The sequence below is a fragment of the Ovis aries genome, chromosome 15 (genome assembly GCF_016772045.2).
Source record: "Ovis aries strain OAR_USU_Benz2616 breed Rambouillet chromosome 15, ARS-UI_Ramb_v3.0, whole genome shotgun sequence".
Classification (NCBI taxonomy): Eukaryota; Metazoa; Chordata; class Mammalia; order Artiodactyla; family Bovidae; genus Ovis; species Ovis aries.
Window position 1 is genome coordinate 64,919,629 of NC_056068.1, and position 23,673 is coordinate 64,943,301.

At 45.1% G+C, this 23,673-nt stretch overlaps 1 protein-coding gene across 1 annotated transcript in view; it reads right to left on the reverse strand.

Annotated features, from left to right (window-relative positions):
- The window catches only part of PAMR1 (peptidase domain containing associated with muscle regeneration 1), a 193,211-nt gene that overhangs the window by 164,234 nt on the left and 5,304 nt on the right, over nucleotides 1–23,673 (reverse strand). The window contains exon 2 of the mRNA XM_012096235.5: nucleotides 3,416–3,589. The gene's annotated coding sequence lies outside the window, so the exon portion shown is untranslated. The remainder of the gene's footprint in view (nucleotides 1–3,415; nucleotides 3,590–23,673) is intronic.

Genomic DNA, 23,673 nt, shown 5'->3' on the forward strand with positions numbered 1-23,673 from the left:
GAACTGTACAAAAAGGTCTTCACAACCAAGATAATCATGATGGTGTGATTACTCACCTACAGCCAGACATCCTGGAATGTGAAGTCAAGTGGGCCTTAGAAAGCATCACTATGAACAAAGCTAGAGGAGGTGATGGAATTCCAGTTGAGCTATTTCAAATCCTGAAAGATGATGCTGTGAAAGTGCTGCACTCAATATGCCAGCAAATTTCTAAAACTCAGCAGTGGCCACAGGACTGGAAAAGGTCAGTTTTCATTCCAATCCTAAAGAAAGGCAATGCCAAAGAATGCTCAAACTACCGCAAAAATTGCACTCATCTCACATGCTAGTAACGTAATGCTCAAAATTCTCCAAGCCAGGCTTCAGCAATAGGTGACCCGTGAACTACCAGATGTTCAAGCTGGTTTTAGAAAAGGCAGAGGAACCAGAGATCAAATTGCCAACATCCACTGGATCATGGAAAAAGCAAGAGAGTTCCAGAAAAATATCTATTTCTGCTTTATTGACTATGCCAAAGCCTTTGACTGTGTGGATCACAATACACTGTGGAAAATTCTAAAAGAGATGGGAATACCAGACCACCTGACTTGCCTCTTGAGGAACCTATATGCAGGTCAGGAAGCAACAGTTAGAATTGGACATGGAACAACACACTGGTTCCAAATAGGAAAAGGAGTGCGTCAAGGCTGTATATTGTCACCCTGCTTATTTCACTTATATGCAGAGTACGTCATGAGAAATGCTGGGCTGGTAGAAGCACCAGCTGGAATCAAGATTGCCGGGAGAAATATCATAACCTCAGATATGTGGATGACACCACCCTTGTGGCAGAAAGTGAACAGGAACTAAAAAGCCTCTTGATGAAAGTAAAAGTGGAGAGTGAAAAAGTTGGCTTAAAGCTCAACATTCAGAAAATGAAGATCATGGCATCTGGTCCCATCACTTCATGGGAAATAGATGGGGAAACAGTGGAAACAGTGTCAGACTTTATTTTGGGGGGCTCCAAAATCACTGCAGATGGTGACTGCAGCCATGAAATTAAAAGACGCTTACTCCTTGGAAGAAAAGTTATGACCAACCTAGATAGCATATTCAAAAGCAGAGACATTACTTTGCCAACAAAGGTCCGTCTAGTCAAGGCTATGGTTTTTCCTGTGGTCATGTATGGATGTGAGAGTTGGACTGTGAAGAAAGCTGAGCGCCGAAGAATTGATGCTTTTGAACTGTGGTGTTGGAGAAGACTCTTGAGAATCCCTTGGACTGCAAGGAGATCCAACCAGTTCATTCTGAAGGAGATCAGCCCTGGGATTTCTTTGGAAGGAATGATGCTAAAGCTGAAACTCCAGTACTTTGGCCACCTCATGCGAACAGTTGACTCATTGGAAAAGACTCTGATGCTGGGAGGGATTGGGGGCAGGAGGAGAAGGGGACGACCGAGGATGAGATGGCTGGATGGCATCACTGACTCAATGGATGTGAGTCTGAGTGAACTCCGGGAGTTGGTGATGGACAGTGAGGCCTGGCATGCTGCGATTCATGGAGTCGCAAAGAGTCAGACATGACTGAGCGACTGAACTGACTGAAACTTGAGCAGAGTGTGCTCGGTAATTGCGATTCAGCCTCACCAACCAGATAAGTCTCTCTGGTATAAGGGTAGTGTGGCTCTCACAGGTTTTCTATGCAAATATGAAAAATGGGATAATATCCCCACATATCACATATGCTGAAGTCTTCCACAAATGCAACCAGGATGCTCTTTAAACACTGACCATTATACAAGGAGCTAATGAAATGTTGTGTATTTGTTTCCTGTTGCTGCTGTATGAATTAACAAAAACTTGGTAGTGTAAAATGATAAATATTGATCATCTGACACTTCTAGAGATCAAAATGGGTCTCACTGGCTAAAAGCAAGGTGTTAATAGGGCTGCATTCCTTCCAGAAAATTCTTTTCTTTGTGTTTTCTAACTTCTAGACGCTGCCCATGCTCCTAGGCTTGTGATCCCCTTTCATGTTCAAAGCCAGCAATGACCAGTTGAATCTTTCTCAATGGATGACTCTTTGACCTCCTTCCTCCACAGTTAACAGAGAAGACAATGGCAACCCACTCCAGTACTCTTGCCTGGAAAATCCCATGGATGGAGAAGCCTGGAAGGCTGCAGTCCATGGGGTTGCTGAGGATTGGACACGACTGAGTGACTTCACTTTCACTTTTCACTTCCATACACTGGAGAAGGAAATGGCAACCCACTCCAGTGTTCTTGCCTGGAGAATCCCAGGGATGGGGGAGCCTGGTGGGCTGCCGTCTATGGGGTCGCACAGAGTCGGACACGACTGAAGCGACTTAGCAGCAGCAGCTCCACACTTAATGGCCCCTTTGAGTACACTGGACCCACCTGGATAATCTGGGATACTCTCCCTGTTTTGAAATCAGCTGATTAGCAATCTTACTTCTATCTGCAACTTTAACTTCCCTTTGCTATGAAAAGTTCCAGGAATTAGGACATGGGGGCAGAGAGGGCATTATTGTGTCTACCACAGATAATGATCTCAGAAAGAGCAGCATCACACTCATCAGCAACAATCAACACTCAGCTCTTTGCCTGCATCTCTCTTAACAGTTTCAAAGTGCCCTAAAAGGAGGGATAATAAGAAGCCATATTTCTATGACATGTTGATCATGTAGGACAGAAAGGAAACCTTGTTGAAAACAAAATACATTTTATGTCCTGCTGCACTTTAATACTCCTGTGAAAGTCAAGTTGACAAGCCATCGTGCTTCCCTCTCAATCATGTTGCCAATAACAACACTGAAATGGTGCTTGGGACCTTCAGGCTGGACCGTGTCCACAAAACAGGCCTCCCTGAGTAAGAGGCCATCTGTCTCAGTCTGTCAGATGCTACAGGATTTCTGGTGGCAATGATAACAAGAGGACGTGACTTCCCATCTTTCCACCAGTCTGCTGAGTGGTGGGAAAGAAGTATTATAGCAGGCTCCCTTTCCAGAAGCCAGAGAAGGAGATGGATGGATTAAAGAGTGCAGAACTTTTCTGCCCACTTGGCCATATTCTTCTTGTAATTGATTGCCAAAAGGTTGATTAAAAAGAGGACAATTTGTATCAAGTAGGTACATGGACTCATCTCATCTGTTCAGAGGTGCGGGATGCAAAGGGTTGTCACTGCGAATGTGACGGGGTATCCATTCTCCCCAGATCTCACGGACAAAGGAAGCGAAAGTGGGAAGTTCAATGTAGTAGCTGAAGGGAATATACAAAGGGAGAACATGACACTTACATGGTGCTTTTGAGTGCACATGTATGTGTGTATGTGTCAGGGGGTGTGTGTGTATTCCGGGAGGACCATCAAGGGCAAACACACAAGAGAGCAGCAGCAGATCTGAGACTAGATGACTTACCATCATGACAGTCAGATCGTCGGACAATGGACTATGCAAAAGAAGTCAAGGTCAGGGTAGGGCACTGGAGACACTGCACTGGTTAGGGTGTGGGCTTTGGCGTCAGAAGGAGAAGAGTTTCTTGCCAGACATGAGAGAGGAACTTGGGCAAGTTATTTAACTTGGTTTCTTCATCTGTAAAATAAGGATAATAATAAATGTAAGCTTCAAAGCACTCTGAGGCAGATTGTTACATTGAATGTCCCCAGCGAATCTCTTCTCCAGAATCCATGCCCCTGCATATCTTCCTTCCATACTGACACTGTGCCTGGTCACTCAGTCGTGTTCAACTCTTTGAGCCCACCAGGCTCCTCTGTCCATGGGGATTCTCCAGGCAAGAATACTGGAGTGGGTTGCCATGCTCCCCTCCAGGGGAACTTCCCAACCCAGGGGTCGAACCCAGGTCTCCCACATTGCAGGTGGATTCTTTACCATCTGAACCACTTTGCCATATAATTTGCTTTGACCAACTGGACGTCATCAAATGGGTCACCAATGGAACCTCAGTATTTGCACATTGAGGCTCGCCCTTTTGCAGTTCTGCTACAACCATCGAAGAAACCTAAGATATCTTGCTGGAAGGTCACATGGAGGAGACTGGAGACACCCCTAGCCAGCAGCCCCAGCTAATCACTCATACATGTTGTCACCACAAGGCAATCAGTCTCTCAGACCATTCTATCCTGGTTGAGGGCTTCCCTTGTGGCTCAGCTGGTAAAGAATGAGCCTGCAGTGAGGGAGACTTGGGTTCGATCCCTGGGTTGGGAAGATCCCCTGGAGAAGGGAGAGGCTACCCACTCCAGTATTCTGGCCTGGAGAATTCCATGGACTGTACAGTCCATGGGGTCACAAAGAGTCGGACACGACTGAGCCACTTTCACTTCACTATCCTGGTTGAGCCACACAGGCAGATGATGGCAGTCACACAGATGACCCCAAGCAAAACCAAAGAATAAGTGCCCAGCTCAAAATGTAGAATGCCAATCACATTTGTAGAGACGACCCTTTGTATCTTGTACCACCAATAGGTGAGTCTATGCATCTAGTTGGTGCAAACTGTCCTCTCTTAAATCATCCTTTTAGCATTCAGCTATAGGAAGGAATGGAGAAGGAAATGGCAACCCACTCCAGTATTCTTGCCTGGAGAATCCCAGGGACAGGGGAGCCTGATGGGCTGCTGTCTATGGGGTCGCACAGAGTCGGACATGACTGAAGTGACTTAGCATAGGAAGGAAAGGGCCAAGCAGGCAGAAAAGTTTTGTGTTCTTTAATCCTTCCATCTCTTTCTCTGGCTTCTGGCAAGGGAGCCTGTAGCATTACTATTTATTGCAAAATAAACAGTATTGTTCTAAACCACTACGTTTTGGGGTGGTTTGTTGTGTTAACAATAGTTAATTGAGAAAAGCTCTTGTCAGGATTTAATCAAGTAATGACATGTGCCAACACAGTTCCTGACACAGAAACTGGCTTTCTATGTGGTGACAATTACTTTGGCTCAAGTCTAGACCTACCTACTATTTCCTTTCAACTGTTACCCAGCCCAGCTGCAGTTATCTAAGACCTTTTCTCAAAGGCCACTCACTCCAAAACAAAAACAAAAAATAACAAACATAAACCCCACACCAGCATCAACTCATGGAAAGTTACTGGTTTGAATTTTAGTTTGGGGTTTTTTTAGTATTTAAAAAATTGATTTTCACATAATGTGCTTCTGTCCTGTGCTTAGTCACTGGGTCATGTCCGACTCTTTGTGACCCCATGGACTGTACCCCGCCAGGCTCTTCCATCCACAGGGATTCTCCAGGCAAGAATACTGGAGTGGGTTGCCATGCCCCCCTCCAGGGGAACTTCCCAACCCAGGGATCGTACCCAAGTCTCCCACATTAGAGGCAGATTTTTTACTGTCTGACCCACCAGGGAAGCCCATGAACACTGGAGTGGGTAGAGAAGATTCCCCTTCTCCAGGGGAATCTTCCTAACCCAGGAATCGAACCAGGGTCTCTGGCATTGCAAGTGGATTCTTTTCAGCTGAGCTAACAGGGAAGCCCTTTCATACACTAGGGGAAAATAATTAAAAATCAGATAGTGCTAAAAGTTTTATAATGAAAAATAGTAGTCCCTTGTTTTATCACTTCCATTCCTAAGTCAATCTCTCAAAATTATAAATTGGAGAAGGAAATGGCAACCCACTCCAGTATTCTTGCCTGGAGAATCCCAGGGATGGAAGAGCCTGGTGGGCTGCCGTCTATGGGGTCACACAGAGTTGGACATGACTGAAGTGATTTAGCAGCAGCAGCATAATTATAAATATAATATATAGTAATAAAAATACAAATATAATTTAACACATCATGAGCAAGTGGGTATTACCTCAGGAATGCAAGGTTAGTTCAACACTAGAAGATTAATTTAATTTATGATATCAAAACACACCAAAAAAACTCTTCAAAAAACTTCCTGTATACAAATCTTCACCTCAGAGTCTGCTTCTGGGAAAGTCTGCAGCTTGAGCAAATATGCTGAGTACTATCATCTTAGGCAAGGTCATGGAATGCAGTGATTTATGTCATTCAGACTAACTGAATGACAGGTGGATGGGAAAGCAGGAACCAGATGACATTGAAGTTCTGAGCCCAGACAAGTCTGTGAATGGTGATATTCTTACCAAGAGGGAAAACACCACATAGGCAGCAGGTTTGTGGGGGAAGCCAGGATGCCTAAACTCAGCCCTCTGGACTGTGTTTTCTAGCTCCACCGACTTCGCTGAAATTTTGACTCCTTCTCTGAAAGTGATTCCCCCAGGGCGCAAACCTAATGCATAGCCCGTGGTCCTTTGTCACCTGGCCCCGGCCTGCTTCCACCCTCCTCCTTCCCTTGCCCACCTCCTCTATACCCATCCACTCTGACATTCCTTCTGATCTCAAACCTGGCAGTATCCTTTCCCATCTTAGGGCCTTTGCCCTTCACGATCCTATTTGGAAATCTTCCCCTCAAGAGCTGTGCATGGTGGCCTGTGTCTGTTCATTGTCACTGAGGCCATCTCTGACCTTCCCACCTAGAACAGCCCCCTTCCCCACCATATAGTCAACCTAGGTAACAGGACCTGGTTTATCTCTTCAGACATGCCTTGCATGTCTGTGTGTATGCAAAGTTGCATCAGTTGTATCCAACTCTGTGGGATGCTATGGACTGTAGCCTGCCAGGCTCCTCATGGGTATTCTCCAGGCAAGAACACTGGAGTGGGTGGCCATGCCCTCCTCCAGGGGATCTTCTCAGCCCAGGGATTGCACCTGTATCCCCTGTGGCTCCTGCATTGCAGGCAGAATCTTTACTGCTGAGCCACCAGGGAAGCCCATAGACATGCCTTATATTATCTTATTTGCTCTTTCTTGTATTATTTACTGGCACTGAAAGGGGGTACCTTGAGCACAAACTTGACTTTGCTCACAGTTGTTCTCATAGCAATGGAATGCTGTCGGTCACGTAATGGGCCATCAAGAAATATACCCTAACTGACTGACTAGGAGATGGCAGAACTGGCACTCTAACTAGGGCAAACAACCATCCGCAGATGCTGAGGGGTCTGTAGGATGCAGGACTTTCAGTGCTAAAACTAGGAAAGTTCCAGGCAAACCAGGAGAGTTGGTCATCCTAACTCAAACCCAGAGCTACCAATTCTCTGTCCAGTCAGTGCTCCTTCCTCTGTCCTATGCTTGGGATTCCAGGACTATCTTATGTGAAGTCAAAGACCCCATGCTTTACATCAGTGCCTGATGCAAGGGAGACACACAACACATACATGTGGAATGAATGCATGAGTAATGTGGCATGGCTCCCTTCAACTGAAGCTGAATCGAGTGTCCTTGTATTAGGTCCTTGGCTTGAACCATGTGGCCTGGCTGCTCAGCAACATCATGCCATGGGGCACCTCAGATCCTAAGCTGTGAGCTGCACTGAAGTCCCCAAGAAGTTGGCTGTTCATGTCTTACGTTCCCTCCACTAGGGAGGCTCACGATGTAGGGCAGGGGCAAACTCTAGTAGAGAATCTAGAAAAGTGGCTCAGATGCACTTTAAAAAAACAGTTCTTTTCTCCTAGAGAATTCTGTTCCTTCTCCTTAGAATGCGATGACGAACCCCACAGTCCTGCACAGAGATGGAAACCGGAGGGATGGAACCAAAGGCAGGTCAAGACGGCCTCCACTCACATCAGCCTCAGGGAAGCACGGCAAGCACGGGGAAGGTGTGTAAGTCTGGGGGACTTAAACGGTGAAAGAGAGTAGGTGGGATGCACAACTGACTGCTCCAGCAATCAGGGTCTGAGCCAAGAGGCAGGGACTAAACCCTCTGCTGACACAAAAACCCATGTTCAAGCCCCTCAGAGTCTCTGCAGCAAGAGAGGATGGGCATTAGAACCCAAAATATCCCAGTCTGAATCCCCAAACTCTGAAGCTAATTAACAAAAGTAACTCTGCTAATTAGCTCTTCCAGTTAACAACCGTGTGACCTTGGGCAGATTATTTAACCCCTCCAGGCATCAATATCCTCATGCGTAAATTGGGATTGCTGTGCGGACTGGAGAAGATGGATCGAAAGCACTTGGCATACGATAGGCCCTGCTAAGTGGTAGCCATCATTATCATTACATTATGGGTTTACATCCCAGGGAAAACTTCTTGGGCTAAGGGTGGTAGGTGGTTCTGTCCCTGGATAAGGAAGGACTATTATTCCAGCCGTGCTTTACAAGCTGGCTTTGGCAACCTCACAGTGAGATGCAAGTAACGAAGCGGGTGGTTTGGGATGCTCTCAACACAGACTGACTGAACCGCTCCCCACCCTCCGGTACAAATCCCTGACTTTCATTTAGATTTAACAGACTTGAGTTTAACAAGATAGCTATTATGTTTTAAATAAATACTGACTGGCCAGAAATGCAATGCTCACTGTGAATTAGGAAGGAGGGAGGCCACCGAGGTTCCATCTCTGGTCTATCTCAAGCACAGTTCTGAATAATTAATTTACCATTTTGATAATACACAATGACCAGCCTATTAAACCAAGAATCTTGCATTTATTAAATGCGAACTTAATGGCAGACAAACAAAACCTGAGTCAATAGTTGCCTCGCCAGTTATTAAAAGCTCCTCTCTCTGAGGATTTGTGTGGGAGGCAGACCACATGGTCCGGGTGGAGGAACCGAGGAGGAACAAACAGCGGAGAAGGTCAAGGATTAGACAGGAGGCTATTGAAAGCCAGACCCTGCTCAGGTGGGAGGTATTACTCTGACAGTCTGAGGTCAGCGCCAAAGAAACCACGGGAATTCCCCACCAATGCTGTACCACCCCTGTAGCAGCTAACTGGAAAATCTGCTTTTTGTTTGGGCTTTCTGGAAGTTATTTACTGCCCAATGATGGGACTCAGAGACAGGAAAGATATGTAGAAAGTGGAGGATATCCTAACATTAAGACCTCTTACCTCAAGAATAATGGAGAATTGAAGAATACAGCCCTATGTTATAGGTGACTATATGACTATACGGTAGAGATGTTAACAATATGGGTTTTGAAGAGGAAACAATTACGAAGCTATTGATTGCAACCCCCACTCCAAACAGTTTAGACTTTAAGGAAATTAATTCTCACCCAGCAGGAAATTTAGAAAGACAGTCTGAGCAGCTGAGATTAGATTCAGCTGCATATAACAGAAAACACTAAAAACAGCGGCTTCTATAAAACAGAAGTTTTATGTACACATACAAGAAGCCTGGATATAAACAGTCAAAAGCTGGCATGGCAGCTCCACAGTCAGCAGGGACCCACACTTTGGGTGCTGCCATCTTTAGCACATGGCTTCCATCCTCAAGTTAGCTGCATGATCACATAATGGTACTATACTCTGCCCATCATGCTCCCATCCCAGGAAACAGGAAGATAAAAAGGGGCAGGGCAAAGGGCCACTTAACATCTTATCAGCTACTTGCATTGACACGGGAGTCTGGAAAATGTGTTTTGTGTCAGGTACATTGCTACATCCATCAATACAGATTTTTACGTGACTAAGGAAGCAGACCAGAACGGATACCAGGAAGTCAACTAGAAGTATCTGGAGGTTTCTGTGATGGGCTGTTTAGTGACTTACCCCACCATCAGGATCCCAGATTCTCTCCATCTTGACTCTGCCATCTTCAGTACTGGCCTAGATCTCAGACTGGTAGCACGTGGCTATGCAGCACTTCCAAATGTCTCATCCAGATGTACTAATATCTGGAGGCAGAAAAGGGATGCTATTCCTGTAGCTCTCCTCTAGAAGTGAGAAGTGTTGCTGTTGTTTAGTCGCTCAGTCATGTCCGACTCTTTGCAACCCCTGGACTGCTGCAAGCCAGGCTTCCCTGTCCTTCACCATCTCCCAGAGTTTGCTCAAACTCATGTCCACAGAGTCAATGGTGCCATCCAACTATTTCATCCTCTGTCATCCCCTTCTCCTCCTGTCTTCAACCTTTCCCAGCATCATGGTCTTTTCCAGTGAGTCGGCTCGTCACATCAGGTGGCCAAAGTATTGAAAGCCACCTCCAAACTGGGCTTTCCTCCCCTCTCAGACAGTGATAAGAACGACTGCCTTGCAGGATGTTGTGAAGCTTCAGTGTGATCATGTACATGAAGTACATGTGCGTGTGATTTTACAGTTCTGTCTGTATGAACAGCTTCAGCTCATGCTACAAAGTAATGTCATAAGTCTTTATTTCTCAGACATATCAGATCCTGCTTGTGCTCCTGTAGAGCAGATTGGAAGGAATCCCAGCCACCACACTCCGTTCCCTTCCCAGCCCTGGGGTGAGAGAGTTCAACATGGAAGTTCTCATAATTAGAACATGCTTGCTTAGTCACTCAGTCGTGTCCAACTCTTTGCAATCCCATGAGCCGTAATCTGCCTGGCTCCTCTGGCCATGGGATTCTCCAGGCAAGAATACTGGAGTGGGTTGCCATTTCCTACTCCAGGGAATTAGAACATAAATAGACCTAAATGATTCCATGAGGCATCCAGAAATGGTCCAGATCTCAGAAAAGCCTTCAGCCTCCCTGGTTTGGGGAAGGATAACTGAGGTCAGGGGAAGAGTATGAGAAATTACTACCTAACCTCAGGATCTAAGTAGGCTTTTAAAGAAGTTTGGCCTAAACCTGAAAGCAAGGAGTTCCTATGAGGGAATTCATTCATTTGTCCAGCCACCTACCCATCCACCCACGCACTCAGAATTCTAACACCCTTAGGTCCCTCCATAGCTCAGCACCAATATCTAGGCTCCACCCTCATCCAAAAAGCACCACTTTGCAAGCTTTTAGCCAATTTAGGTAGCACCCTTGTGTATTAGGGTTCTCCAGAGAAACACATAGATAGATATAACTGACACATATTAAATTTGTAAATTTGTATATAAATTTCTAAATTTTATACAAATACAAAATTTATATGTGTATATAAATGTATATATATAATTATTGTAGGAACATATAATTAATACAGGAATTCGTTCACATAGTTATGCAGGTCAAGAGGCCTCGTGATCTGTCCTTTGCTGACTGGAGAAGCAGGAAAGCCAGTGGTGTAACTCAATCTGACTCCAAAGGCCTGAGAATCAGGGAAGGTAATGAGGTAAGTCCTCATCTGAGTCCAAAGGCCCTAGAACCAAGAGCACCAATGTCCCAGGGCAGGAGAAGAAGGATGCACCAGCTCAAGCAAGTAAGCTCCCCAACCCGCCTTGGTGAGGGTGATCTTGTTGACTCAGCCTACGGATTCAATGCTAATCCCTTCCAGAGACAGCCATCTGGGGCATGCTTTAGCCCAGTCTCATCAACACATAAAATCAACCATCACACCCTGCCTTCTGGCTTCTTAAGTCCTTCTCCCTTCCTTTCCATCTCTATGGCTACCATGCAATCCCAGTCCATTCCCGTATTAACTCCTGGCCCATTTGGACCAATTTCTTAACAGTCACCTGTCTGCCTTGTGATAACCTGGTGCCATGAAGCATGAATCATTCACTGTAAAGCAATTCTTTGATCATTCTAGTCTGTTCAAAATATTTGTGCTGCATATCGGATGGTAAAAACTCTGCCTGCAATACAGGAGACCCAGGTTCAATCCCTGGGTTGGAAAGATCCCTTGGAGAAGGAAATGGCAACTTTCTTCAGTATTCTTCCCCGGGAATCCTATGGACAGAGGAGCCTGGTGGGCTACAGTCCATGGAGTCACAAAGACTTGGACACAACTGAGCGACTAATACTTCTCACTTTCACTTTCATAATGAATTTAAACACACCAGAAATATATAGACTTTTTTTTAAGGAAAAAGAAGAAAGTCCTTTCTTTTCAAATTTCCTTTCCCCAAGGTAACATATTGCTAATAGTTAGCTATGTCCTTTTGGATGCTTTCCTAGTTATAGATATATTTTATACTTTTTTTCCCCAACAAAACATGCTACTGTTTTATCAAAGTTACTACACTACAAGAGATGGAATGCCCTGAAATCACATGAAAAACCATCCCTACAAGATTCCTCAGGGCCACATTCACTCAAAACAATGGAAATTTAAATCCAGCATCCTGCGAGGGGAGTATTCTGAAGCCCACAACTCCCATTTTTGTTGCTGTTGTATTTCTGTGGTTTCATTCTCCACTGGTTTAATTAGCACACGGTATTGTCTAAAGCAATACCATTTTATTTCATTATGGCCGGCTGCAGTTAGCCCAAAATTCACAATATTTTTAATTCCAATAAAACTATGGAGTCTAATGGTTCTGTTCCCAGGAACTTTAGATGTTAGGATACCCAGCATCTGAAGCAGAAGAGAGAAGAAAAGCTTTCCCTGAGCATCTCAGAAAGAGCAGTCCTCGGAGGGCTCTCCAGCTGGCTATACAGTCCTGGTAAGTCATGACCAGGCCCCAAAGAGCAGACTCAGAGCCTTGGCTTCAAATTATGTCATTACATTGCTGGCTTTGGGAGTTATATTATCTCATAATTCCCAAATTCGTTGTAGTTAAGACTAAGACTGCTAAATTTCCCTGGTGGTCCAATAGTTAAGAGTCCTCACTGCCAGTGTAGGGGGTGTGGATTTGATCCCTGATCCGGAAACTAACATCCCACATGCCATGCAGTGCAGCCAAAAAAATTAAAAATAAATCAATAAATAAACAAGTGAAATACAAAGGAATAAACTAATAAAAAAAATTTTTTTTTAAAGCTGTGACTGCTCAATAGTTCTGTGATTGGTCCCAGAGTCATCAGTGATGGGTGACAAAGCTTGGAGCTCCTGAGCTGGCTTTCCCATACAGAGCAGGCATCAGGACCAGGTGACCTTGAAGACACACTGGCCAGATTTGCATCTAGCTCTACCATTTAGTTGGGCTTCCCCGGTGGCTCAGAGGGTAAAGCGTTTGCCTACAATGTGGGAGACCCAGGTTCGATCCCTGGGTCGGGAAGATCCCCTGGAGAAGGCAATGGCACCCCACTCCGGTACTCTTGCCTGGAAAATCCCATGGACTGAGAAGCCTGGTAGGCTACAGTCCATGGGGTCTCAAAGAGTCGGACACGACTGAGCAACTTGACTTTCTACCATTTAAGTTGTCGTTGTTGTTCAGTTGCTAAGCAGTGTCTGACTCTTTGTGATCCCATGAAATGCAGCACACCAGGCTTCCTTGTCCTTCACCATCTCCTGGAGTTTGCTCAAACTCATGTCCATTGAGTTGGTGATGCTATCCAACCATCTCATCCTCTGCTGCCCACTTCTCCTTTTGCCTTCAGTCTTTCCCAGCATCAGGTTCTTTTCCAGTGAGTGGGCTCTTTGCATCAGGTGGCCAAAGTATTAGAGCTTCAGCCTCAGCAACTATCCTTCCAATGAATATTCAAGTTTGATTTCCTTTAGGATTGACTGGTTTGACCCTGTTGTTCAAGGGACTCTTAAGAGTCTTCTCCAGCACCACAAGATGAAAGCATTAATTCTTTTAAGAGCTGTGCCAAACTGAGTAACATACTCAAACCCTCTGAACTGCAGTTTCATCATTTGTAGAAAAGTCTATAAAAACCCACCCGAAAGGGTTAGTGAGGATATGTGAGCTGCCTGGCTTGTTAGCAAGACTTGGTAAATGGTATCTGTTATCAATCCATCCCTGTTTGTTAGAGATGAGGTTTCTGCCTTCAATTAAGTAGTTTCTGCTGATCTCCCCAGCAACACCTTCAGAAAAGAAAAAACTCACAAGGAAGGGGTGGATGGCCAAAGACAAGATTTACTGACACTAGGAAGGATGCTTATGGGGCTGCCAGGAGGGGAGAGAGCCAAGCCAGCCACTGTGGTGTTGATGTTGCCAGGAGGCACTACAAGGACACAAAGCATTCCCCCAGATCCTCCCGAACTGGCCTCACTCCCTGCTTCTCACTTTTTCCTCAGCCCCTTGGGACCCATGACTGGGCTCCTCTTTCCTGGGAAACACAGAAGGTCAGCATTGAAAATGCAATCTGGATTGGAGCTTGGTTCATACAAGACAGAACTGGCTAAATCATTGTGCCCGAGAGCAAGGAAATGCTGCCTCTTCTCTCTTTCTCACACACACACAGACACACACACCCTGCATACCTTTGTATCCACTCTGCAGGCCTCCTAAACACCATAAAATAACAGCTAGTGATAGGGAAATCAGAAATCCCCTATTGCTTTCCTTTACCCTAATAAAGGTCTCAAACTCCCTTCCTAATTCAAGAGGCAGTGCTAGACAAAAGTTATGGAAATTTTGGATCTGCTAACAGTTGGAGTCAAAAAGACAGGCATTGTTTTTGTGGTGTGGGTGTGTTTGCCATCAAAATCAGCATTTATGCAGACCCAGAGCTGATGTGTTGCCCTATGATGTATCACCAGGCATATAATGCTCCTTGGTTATGATTTGTATTGGCTCCTTATAAGAGATGCACAAAATACATTCTGCTAAGATCTTACAGAACAGCTCTCCTTATTTCGTGCATGGTTAAGAGTTTCCTCAATGTTACTTTTAAAATAACACAAGATTATAATTTTCAAAACTCAAACAGTACAGACTAGTGGGGTAGGTACCTACAACATCATGGTCCAGCTCAGAACTGACCCTTTTTTTTTTTAAATTTTATTTATTTATTTATTTTTGGCTGTGCTGGGTCTTTGTTGCTGAGTGTGGACTTTCTCTAGTTGTGGCAAGCGGGGCCTGCTCTCTAGTTACGGCGCGTGGGCTTCTCATTGCAGTGGTTGCTCTTGTTGCTGAGCACGGGCTCTAAGGCGCAGGCGTCAGTAGCTGCAGCTTGCTGGCCCTGGAGAATGCACGTTTCGGGAGTTGTGTGTATAGGCTTAGTTGCTCTGCAGCAACCGACCGGGAATCGAACCTGTGTCCCCTACACTGGCAGGCACATTCTTATCCATTGCACCATCAGGGAAGTCCAAACTGCTTCCTTTTATGCTTTCTCATATACTACCTTCCCTGTCACAGTGCAAAGGCCAGGTGAACCAATATGGTGGAAACAGCTGTCCTCAGATGGACCAGTTAGATTTCCTCTCCCTGGAACATAAACACTTGAATGGGAGGTGACTGGAGCTGAGACATGGTATACCTGCACTTTTGAGGGAAGGCCCTCCTGCTTGTCTACCTGGCGCCGTGGAGTTCTGGTGCTTTCCAATACCCAATTTTCAGGTCCTTTCCTGATGCTGGGAACTACTTCAGCATCCTTCTACCAAATCCCATTCCTGCTTCTTGACTTAGCCAGTCCATTTCTGTCACTTGGCATCAAAGGGACCACAAGTGACTCAAGAGTAGTGAGAACAAATTTTACCATCACACAAAGATGGGGGTATCAAAATATCATGTTCTTCATTACTCTAAATCTGATTTTAACTTTTAACTTGAGCCTCCACACACATCCATTAACACATACAGAATGCTTTCTCAAATGCATCAGGAAGGATAAAGAAAAAATATATATGATAAAAAGTAAAAGTGTCGCTCCCACACAGATATTTTTCTTAAAGAGTAATGCTATTAAGCACTCAGTATGTCCTCTCAGGCATGTTTCCATGCAGCTGAGTGTTTGGTTTTAATACTTATTGAATACCGACTATATGCCAGAAACTGTATTGGAATATCTCACCTGCTTTATTTATTAAATCCCATACCCTTATTCAATTCTCATAATACTCCTGTAAGGCAAGCATTAACATCCCATCTTAAAAGAAAGAAAATCAAGGCGGGAAGACTTCTATGTAGTCTAGGCATCCTCTCTGAGCCTAAACAGCCATACAGATCTGTCATCATCCCCAACTAAGTGACCCTCTCAATGGAGAAAGGCAACAAGGTCAAGCGCCCTACCTTGGTCTCTTGGCTTGGTTTTTGCCCTGTGCGAGCAAGGGTATCAAGTATAGGAGCAGAGAAGTAAGAGAAAACCTCTTGTTTTTCACCATTTCTTCTCTGCCATCTCAGAGGTGTTTTATGATAACTATCCCCTCCCATAATCCAATGATCAGTAATTACCCCCTCTTTCTGCCTCTGACTCTCATTGATTAAATCTTCTATTTCTTAACAGAATCAGGCTGGCAAAGAAAATGATTTCAAGATAATCTCTTTCTTTTTCCACAACCCTCTGGTTTTTCTTTCCCTCCTCCTTTTTGTCACACTTGCTAATGAGAGAAACAGAAAGCACCATTTAAGGCAAGAGGGGCTTTTAACTATTACAGGTTTTGGGGAACTGTTCCTGGGCTCCTTTTCCTGCCCTCCTTAGTGGAGTTTTAGTGGTCACTGTAACATACATTCAACAGGGATTTGCAACCGTGTGGAAAACCAGAGGTTGCGACGAAGTCTGCAGATGTGGACTAAACTGAACAAAGCGTGAATGCCATGGGGATGAAACGCCATGGAAAAGCTCTGACGTGGAAGCCAGATAAAGCGTGTGCAAGTTCCAGGCCTGCCAGGACCTAGCTGTACATCCTTGGACTCATCACACAACCCTCCATCACACAAGGAGGCTCAGTTTCTCCTTCATAAAATAGCAACAGTCACTAACACTTGCCTTACTACCCATCTCTGTGCTTAGTCCTCAGTCCTGTCCGACTCTTTGTGACCGCATGGACAGTAACCCACCTGGCTCCTCCGTCTGCGGATTCTCCAGGCAAGAATACTGGAGTGGGTTGCCATGCCCTCCTCCAGGGGATCTTCCCAACCCAGGGACAAAACCCAGGTCTCCCACATTGTAGGCGGATTCTTTACCAGCTGAGCTACAAGGGAAGTCCCAACCCCCTCCCTAGCAGATTATTGTAAAAATTCAACAAGACTGTCACAGGAAAGAACTCAGCAAAACTGCAAGGAGCTCTAGAAATATATCACCATCATTATTCCTCAGCTCTCCTCCTGCTATTCCTCAGGCCCACATTGTCCCTAAAAGGCTCTTGTTCTTTAAACTCAAGCAGGCAAGAAACGGCCTCTGCTTTGTTTTTTTTTCTTCCTGTTTTCTTCTGGGGAAATGAAAAGGAACCAGAGATATTCAGGAGCCGGGAGTCTCAGTGCCCGGTGCATAACAAACATGCCCAGCCCCATGGAGGCAATTCGCTGCTTCTGCGTCGCAGTCTCGGAGTCGGTTCTCAGGAGGCGTGAAATCAGAGGAGAAATTATAGCAGGGGATGGTCATCCCTGCAGTGCTGACCTTAACTCAGGCTAATCTTGTCCTGAGATGGAGAGAGTGCTGTCCTCAGGACCACTGGGTCAGGCAGCCAGTCCAGCCCACTTCTTTTCCAATCCCCCTTATCCACCCCCATATGATATTAATCACGGGGAGCTTTCTGTGCTACGACAGGCCTCTCAGGAGATGAGCTGGGCTCAATCACCTAGCAGAGAGAAAGAGAGATGTAAATACACGTTTCCAACAGGCCTGGTGTAAGACAACATGCCAGGAAGGGATGAGCCCCTTGTAGGAGGCCCCTTGCTTAACTGGCCAGGGTGTTTCCCAGCTCCAGGAGGTCATATGGCACTGCAGTTAAGCTAACCTCTGTCTCTGAGCTGACTAGATTTGAAATTTTTCTGTTACTTTGCAAAAGTGTCCCAGGCCAATTAGAAGTCTTACTTCTCATGGTACTCTGGTTTTCCCATCAGTGAAATGGAGGACTAATACCTCCAAGGGGTGGAGAGGGGGAAGGTCGTAAAGACTGAGTTCATGAAAAGCTCTCACACATCACACCACCTGCAGAAAGGACCCCCAGAATCTTTCAGTGGTGCCCCCCAGAGTTCTGTTCCCAACCTGATCCCAAGGTAAACCTAGACCTGAGGTGGAAGAAGCTGAGATCCTGCTGAGGCCTGGATGGGAGCAGGCCATGAGAGAAGAGGGAAATTTTGCCTGTTTCTCCACAAAGGGGAGAAGGAAAGGGAAAGGAGAGCTGGATGAAAGAAGGCTTTACATAAAGAGGTGACCCCAGCCCCACCCCAGAAGCCCCTGTAGATCTTCAGCAAACCTATTAAACTCATCTCTTGGCCCAAGCGGATTTGGGGGTGGGGTCTGCGGATAAGGCAGTGAACCTCACATCCACGCTACTGTGTGTTGGAGTCAAAGCAACAAGCAGAGAAGCAGGAGGCGGACACAGAGAGACAAGCTTGAGGGACAGAGGCCCAGACACTCTCAGAAAGGGAGGGAATGTTTCTGGACCCTCCCAGGCCATGGAAAAGGAATTTGGGTCAAGATTAACTGGACCTCAAAAGAATGGGGAAAGTTCAACTAGCAATGGGGTTAAACCATTGTCGTCATCATCAACATCACCATCATCAGATATTGTTGACTGTCTTCCATCGAAGGGGAAGGCCGGGTTTCAGAAAATGAAACCCCAGAGGCCAGGAAGCTCGCACATTCTTAACAAGGGCTGAATGACTGCAGAAATTCTGTTTGCTCACCCACCTTCCTGTTGAAATACAATGCCACCTCTCCATTCACCATTCCCTACCAGGGAGTGTCCCTAAGTTACCCCTTGTTTTTGCATATTCCTGCAGCCCCTCTTCAGGCCAACAGCGATGACTCTGGCCAGGCCTGGAAATCCCTCGGTCTCCAACTTAGGCTGCTCGCTATTCCAACGGCACCCGCCACTCTGCAGTGAGCCCCCCAGTTATAAATTACTTACCTACTGGCCATCATTTTAATGTAAATGGATTTTAAAAAGCAGCAAGGGAATATATTTTCATTTGGAGTTAAAGCATCATTTTTACTTGAATTTGAGCCTGGTCTAGAAGAGATGGCAGAAGAATGGCTCTGAGGCTAATATAGCTAATGATTATGATGGAGATCCCAGGAACTGCCGATATTTCACTCGCAGCCACCTCTGGTCCAGCTTCGCTGCCTCCAGTATATATTTTTTTCACAGTCACTTCCATTAACACCCACCACCTATGATGGAACCATTATGATAATATCTCTGCTCTCGGCAGCCTCAATTGGTCTTGACACATTATCACCCTAAGAGCTCAGCCACGTGGCACTCAGTCCTATTTATAATAACCCTTGGCAGGAGCCACCAAAATAAAACCTGGTACTTACGGGCCACCTTTCATCTAAGGAAATCAGAAAGCTTTACAAGCTTAATTAAGCGTCAGCATCTATCTGACTGATGAGATGCATGGGACCTGGGGAAGCTGAAGAAGCACAGCATTGCTAATTGCACAGCAGATAAGGCTCTGGGCTGCTATGAACAAAGAAACCAACAAAGCCAGCGAGAGTCACCTTCTTCAGTGGCAAATGTTTGTTGAGTGAATTTCCCCAGGATGGGTTGAAAAATGATAGGTGAGTGATAAAGGGGCCACGAAGAATCTCCCATCTGGAGCTTCTCAGTTTAGGGAACGGATCTGAGATTTGTTTCTTTCATGAAAAGAGGATTAAGATAATCCAACACATTCAAGTGCTTTTAAGGATGAGGACACTGAGCTCCTGAAATGCAGGAATGAACTCAACACGCCTCCTTCTGCTCACCCCCAACGTTCTTCCTCCCCAAACCCTGACCTGCAAATCCCCAGTTACCCTTCAAGACCTAGATTCACATCTGTCTCCTTGGTGAAGCCTTCCTCCTAATTCTTCTCTAGTAGAATTACTTGCTCCCTCCTCTGGGCTCTTGTGTGGTTTCCATTAATATTTCCATAATAGCTGGAGCCATTGATCACAGTTATTGAGCACTTAGTAAGTCTTAGTGTGCATTTCATCCACACAACATCATAACAAGGCAGGTGAGGTTTTCACCTCCCTTTATCAGATGAGTTAATAGGTTAAGTGACTTTCCCAAGACAACACAGCCAATAAGCGCAAGACTCAGCCTGGCTGCAAGAACATACGCCACAAGACCACAGCACACTGCTTTCCCAGCAGCACAGATGTGGTGGAAGAGTTCCGTTTATATGTCTGCCCTCTTCCTGGTTTGCAAATTCCCATGTGAGAGGTATATCATTTAGGAATCTTTTGGCTGCGAAGAACAAAACCCCCAACACAGAGTGGGTTAAACCTCCAGGGAACTCCAGAGGCAGGATGGCTCCAGAGTGGATTAATCCAGGAGCTTGGTGACATCACCAAGGATGTGAAGACATCACCAGGGATTTCCTTCCCTCTTTCTGCTCTGCTCCTCTCAGTGTGTCCACTTAGTTCCCCTTGCAGTTACACGATGATGGCCACAGTTCCAGGCCTCAAATCTAGACCTGAGCCATGGAGGAAAATGCCGTATCTTTTCTGCGTCTTTTTGTCATGGCACAGACATCTTTTCCAGAAATCTCACTGTGGGCTTCTCTTCTGGGGTCACTGGCTAGAATGGCTGCCATTTGTCTGTCCCTAAATCCTGCAAGGTGATGGAAGGGACTTGATTGATTTAGCCCAATCAGGATTCAGCCTCCCTTCCAGCACCAGGCACAGGGAGGAGGATGGAGACCTGCCAAGAAGCAGGAAGGGAAGGGAGAAGGGTGAAGAAAAGACAACCAGTGTTTCCTGATGCAGGTGTTAAAGACAAAAGAAAATCCGATGCCATCGCTTTTTGCTCATTCTTGGCCTTTACCACATGAGCAATAAACGTCAGTTGAACTAAGTTATAGTAGAGAAAGAAATTCATGTCCCCAAATGCCCAGTCCAGAATTTTTACCATCATTTTACCATCTTACTAGGGTATGATGATATATGACTGAGATATGCATCAGCAACTGCTTTGAAATTTACTAAATTAATTCACCAAGGCTCCAACTCTAGATTCTAGTCTTTAACACCAGTGGCTATAGGAACCTTTTCCAAAAGCAGGTCAAAAAGAGAGCTACATGAAACAAAGAGAATCCTGTAACTATTAGTCTCAACATAAATTAAGGGTTCGTGTCAACCTTGACTTTCTTTCCAGAAACACAGTGTGTTCTTAAATCTGAGACTCAGACTTGCCTGGTGGTCCAGCAGTTAAGACTCAGCACTTCCATCACAGAGATCATGGGTTTGATCTCTGGTCAGAGAACTAAGATCCCACATGCTCCATGATATGGCCAAAACAACAACAACTAGAACTCACTCATGTAGACAGGTTGATTGTAAAGACTATGTTTCCAGACCTCCTTCTAGCTATCCAACAGGATTTACCTAGAGTCAGGTGTGTATAATACCTGTCCCTAACAGCCAAATATATAAAGATGAAATCAGTTAAGCATTTCTTGGGAGATCCAGATCATGGTCAAATAGACACTAAGAAAAGGAAAATGATCCCCAAGCAGAAAAATAAGGTACCCTAGGGGGAGACAGAGTAGAGCAGGAAACACAAATAATGAAACTGTGGCCCAGCGAGACTTGAAAGCTACCTGAAGTCACACGGCTAGTAACAGCTAAAACAGGAGTCATACCCAGTTTCAAGGAATACTGTACTTATCTCTGACATGGTCTTTCCCTCTTTTCTGTTTTGCAGAAGCATTCAGGAGGGTGCATGTTGGCATCTTTCCCCCAGAAAGGCTTGATACTCAGAAGACCCAGAAAAGGTCAGGATTGAATGAGGCAGAGTAGTGAGAGAAAGCCAGCTGTTCAAGGCTGGTTGGAGGCTCTGGGATTTCAACAAGAGTTACACTGGGAACTCTGGACCAAATGGACTGAGTCTATAGGGAAGGAAGAGAGTAAAATATTTCAGGGATGATGCTCATCTGGGGCTTAAGAGGGTACATTGGGCAGGGTCGCCACCTGCATTATGTTTCTCAAGACTCAAGTGAGGCTTGGTGCAGGACAGCAACAGGAAAAGAAGGAGAAAAATAGAGAACCAGAAAGAAAAGGGAATAATGAAAACTAGGCTTTGGGGTTAAAAGATACACACTATTATATATAAAACAAGGACCTACTGTATAGCACAGGGAACTATATCAAATATCTTGTAATAACCTATAATGGAAAGAAATCTGAGAAAGAATAAATATATACATATATATGTGTATAACTGAATCACTTTGTTGTACACTTGAAACTAACACACTGCAAATTAACTACGTGTGTGTGTGCGCTCAGTCACTTCAGTCGTGTCCCACTCTTTGCAACCCTATGGACACCAGGAAGCCCGCCAGGCTCCTCTGTCCATGGGATTCTCCAGGCAAAAATACTGGAGTGGATTGCCAAGCCCTCCTCCAGGGGATCATCCCAACCCAGGGATGGAAACTGCATCTCCTCTGTCTCCTGCATTGCAGGCAGATTCTTAACCTGCTAAGCCATCAAGGAAAAACTGTATATATGTGTGTGCATATATACATATGTGTATACACATGTATATTGGACTTTGTCTTCTAAGAGCTTTACGTACAGATGCTAATTTAATCAGGATAAACTGTAAGGTTATCACTATTAACCAATTCCTATTACTCACCTGTGTAGAAGGTAATGGCAACCCACTCCAGAATTCTTACCTGGAGAATTCCATGGACAGAGGAGCCTGGTGGGCTGCAGTCCATGGGGTCACACAGTCAGACACTAATATACACACACATATTACTCATCAGATAGTATACTGGTGTTGTAACTAGTAATATCAATAGCACTGGTATTACTGTGTTTTAAAGATAGGACACAGAGGCACAGAGAGGTCAAGTAACTTACTCAAAATCACACCATTGATAAATTTTAAATCTGAACAGTTTGGTTTGAGGATTCATGCTTTTCAGCATTTTACTTAAGAGCCACCCCTGAGAACACTTCAGAGCAAAATCTGAGTTGAGTTTCAGTTCAGTTCAGTCATTCAGTCATGTCTGACTCTTTTCGACCGCATGGACTGCAGCACGCCAGGCCTCCCTGTCCATCATCAACTCCCGGAGTTTACTCAAACTCATGTCCATTGAGTCGGTGATGCCATCCAACCCTCTCATCCTCTGTAGTCCCCTTCTCCTTCCACCTTCAATCTTTCCCAGCATCAGGGTCTTTTCCAGTGAGTCAGTTCTTCACATTAGGTGGCCAAGTACTGGAGTTTCAGCTTCAGCATCAGTCCTTCCTATGAATATTCCGGACTGATTTCCTTTAGGATGGACTGGTTGGATCTCCTTGCAGTCCAAGGGACTCTCAAGAGTCTTCTCCAACACCACAGTTCAAAAGCATCAATTCTTTGGTGCTCAGCTTTCTTTTTAGTCCAACTCTCACATCCATACATTACTACTGGAAAAACCGTAGCTTGGACTAGATGGACCTTTGTTGGCAAAGTAATGTCTCTGCTTTTTAATATGCTATCTAGGTTGGTCATAACTTTTCTTCCAAGGAGCAAACATAGCTTAATTTCATGGCTGCAGTCACCATCTGCAGTGATTTTAGAGCCCCCAAAATGAAGTCTATCACTGTTTCCCCATCTATTTGCCATGAAGTGATGGGATCAGATGCCATGATCTTAGTTTTCTGAATGTTGAGCTTGAAGCCAACTTCTTCACTCTCTTCTTTCACTTTCATCAAGAGGCTCTTTAGTTCTTCTTCACTTTCTGCCATAAGGGTGGTATCATCTGCATACCTGAGGTTATTGATATTTCTCCTGGCAATCTTGATTCCAGCTTGTGCTTCATCCAGTCCAGCATTTCTCATGACGTACTCTGCATGTAAGTTAAATAAGCAGGGTGACAATACACAGCCTTGATATACTCCTTTCTCGATTTGGAACCAGTCTGTTGTTCCATGTCCAGTTCTAACTGTTGCTTCCTGACCTGCATACAGTTGAGTTTACTTTAATTT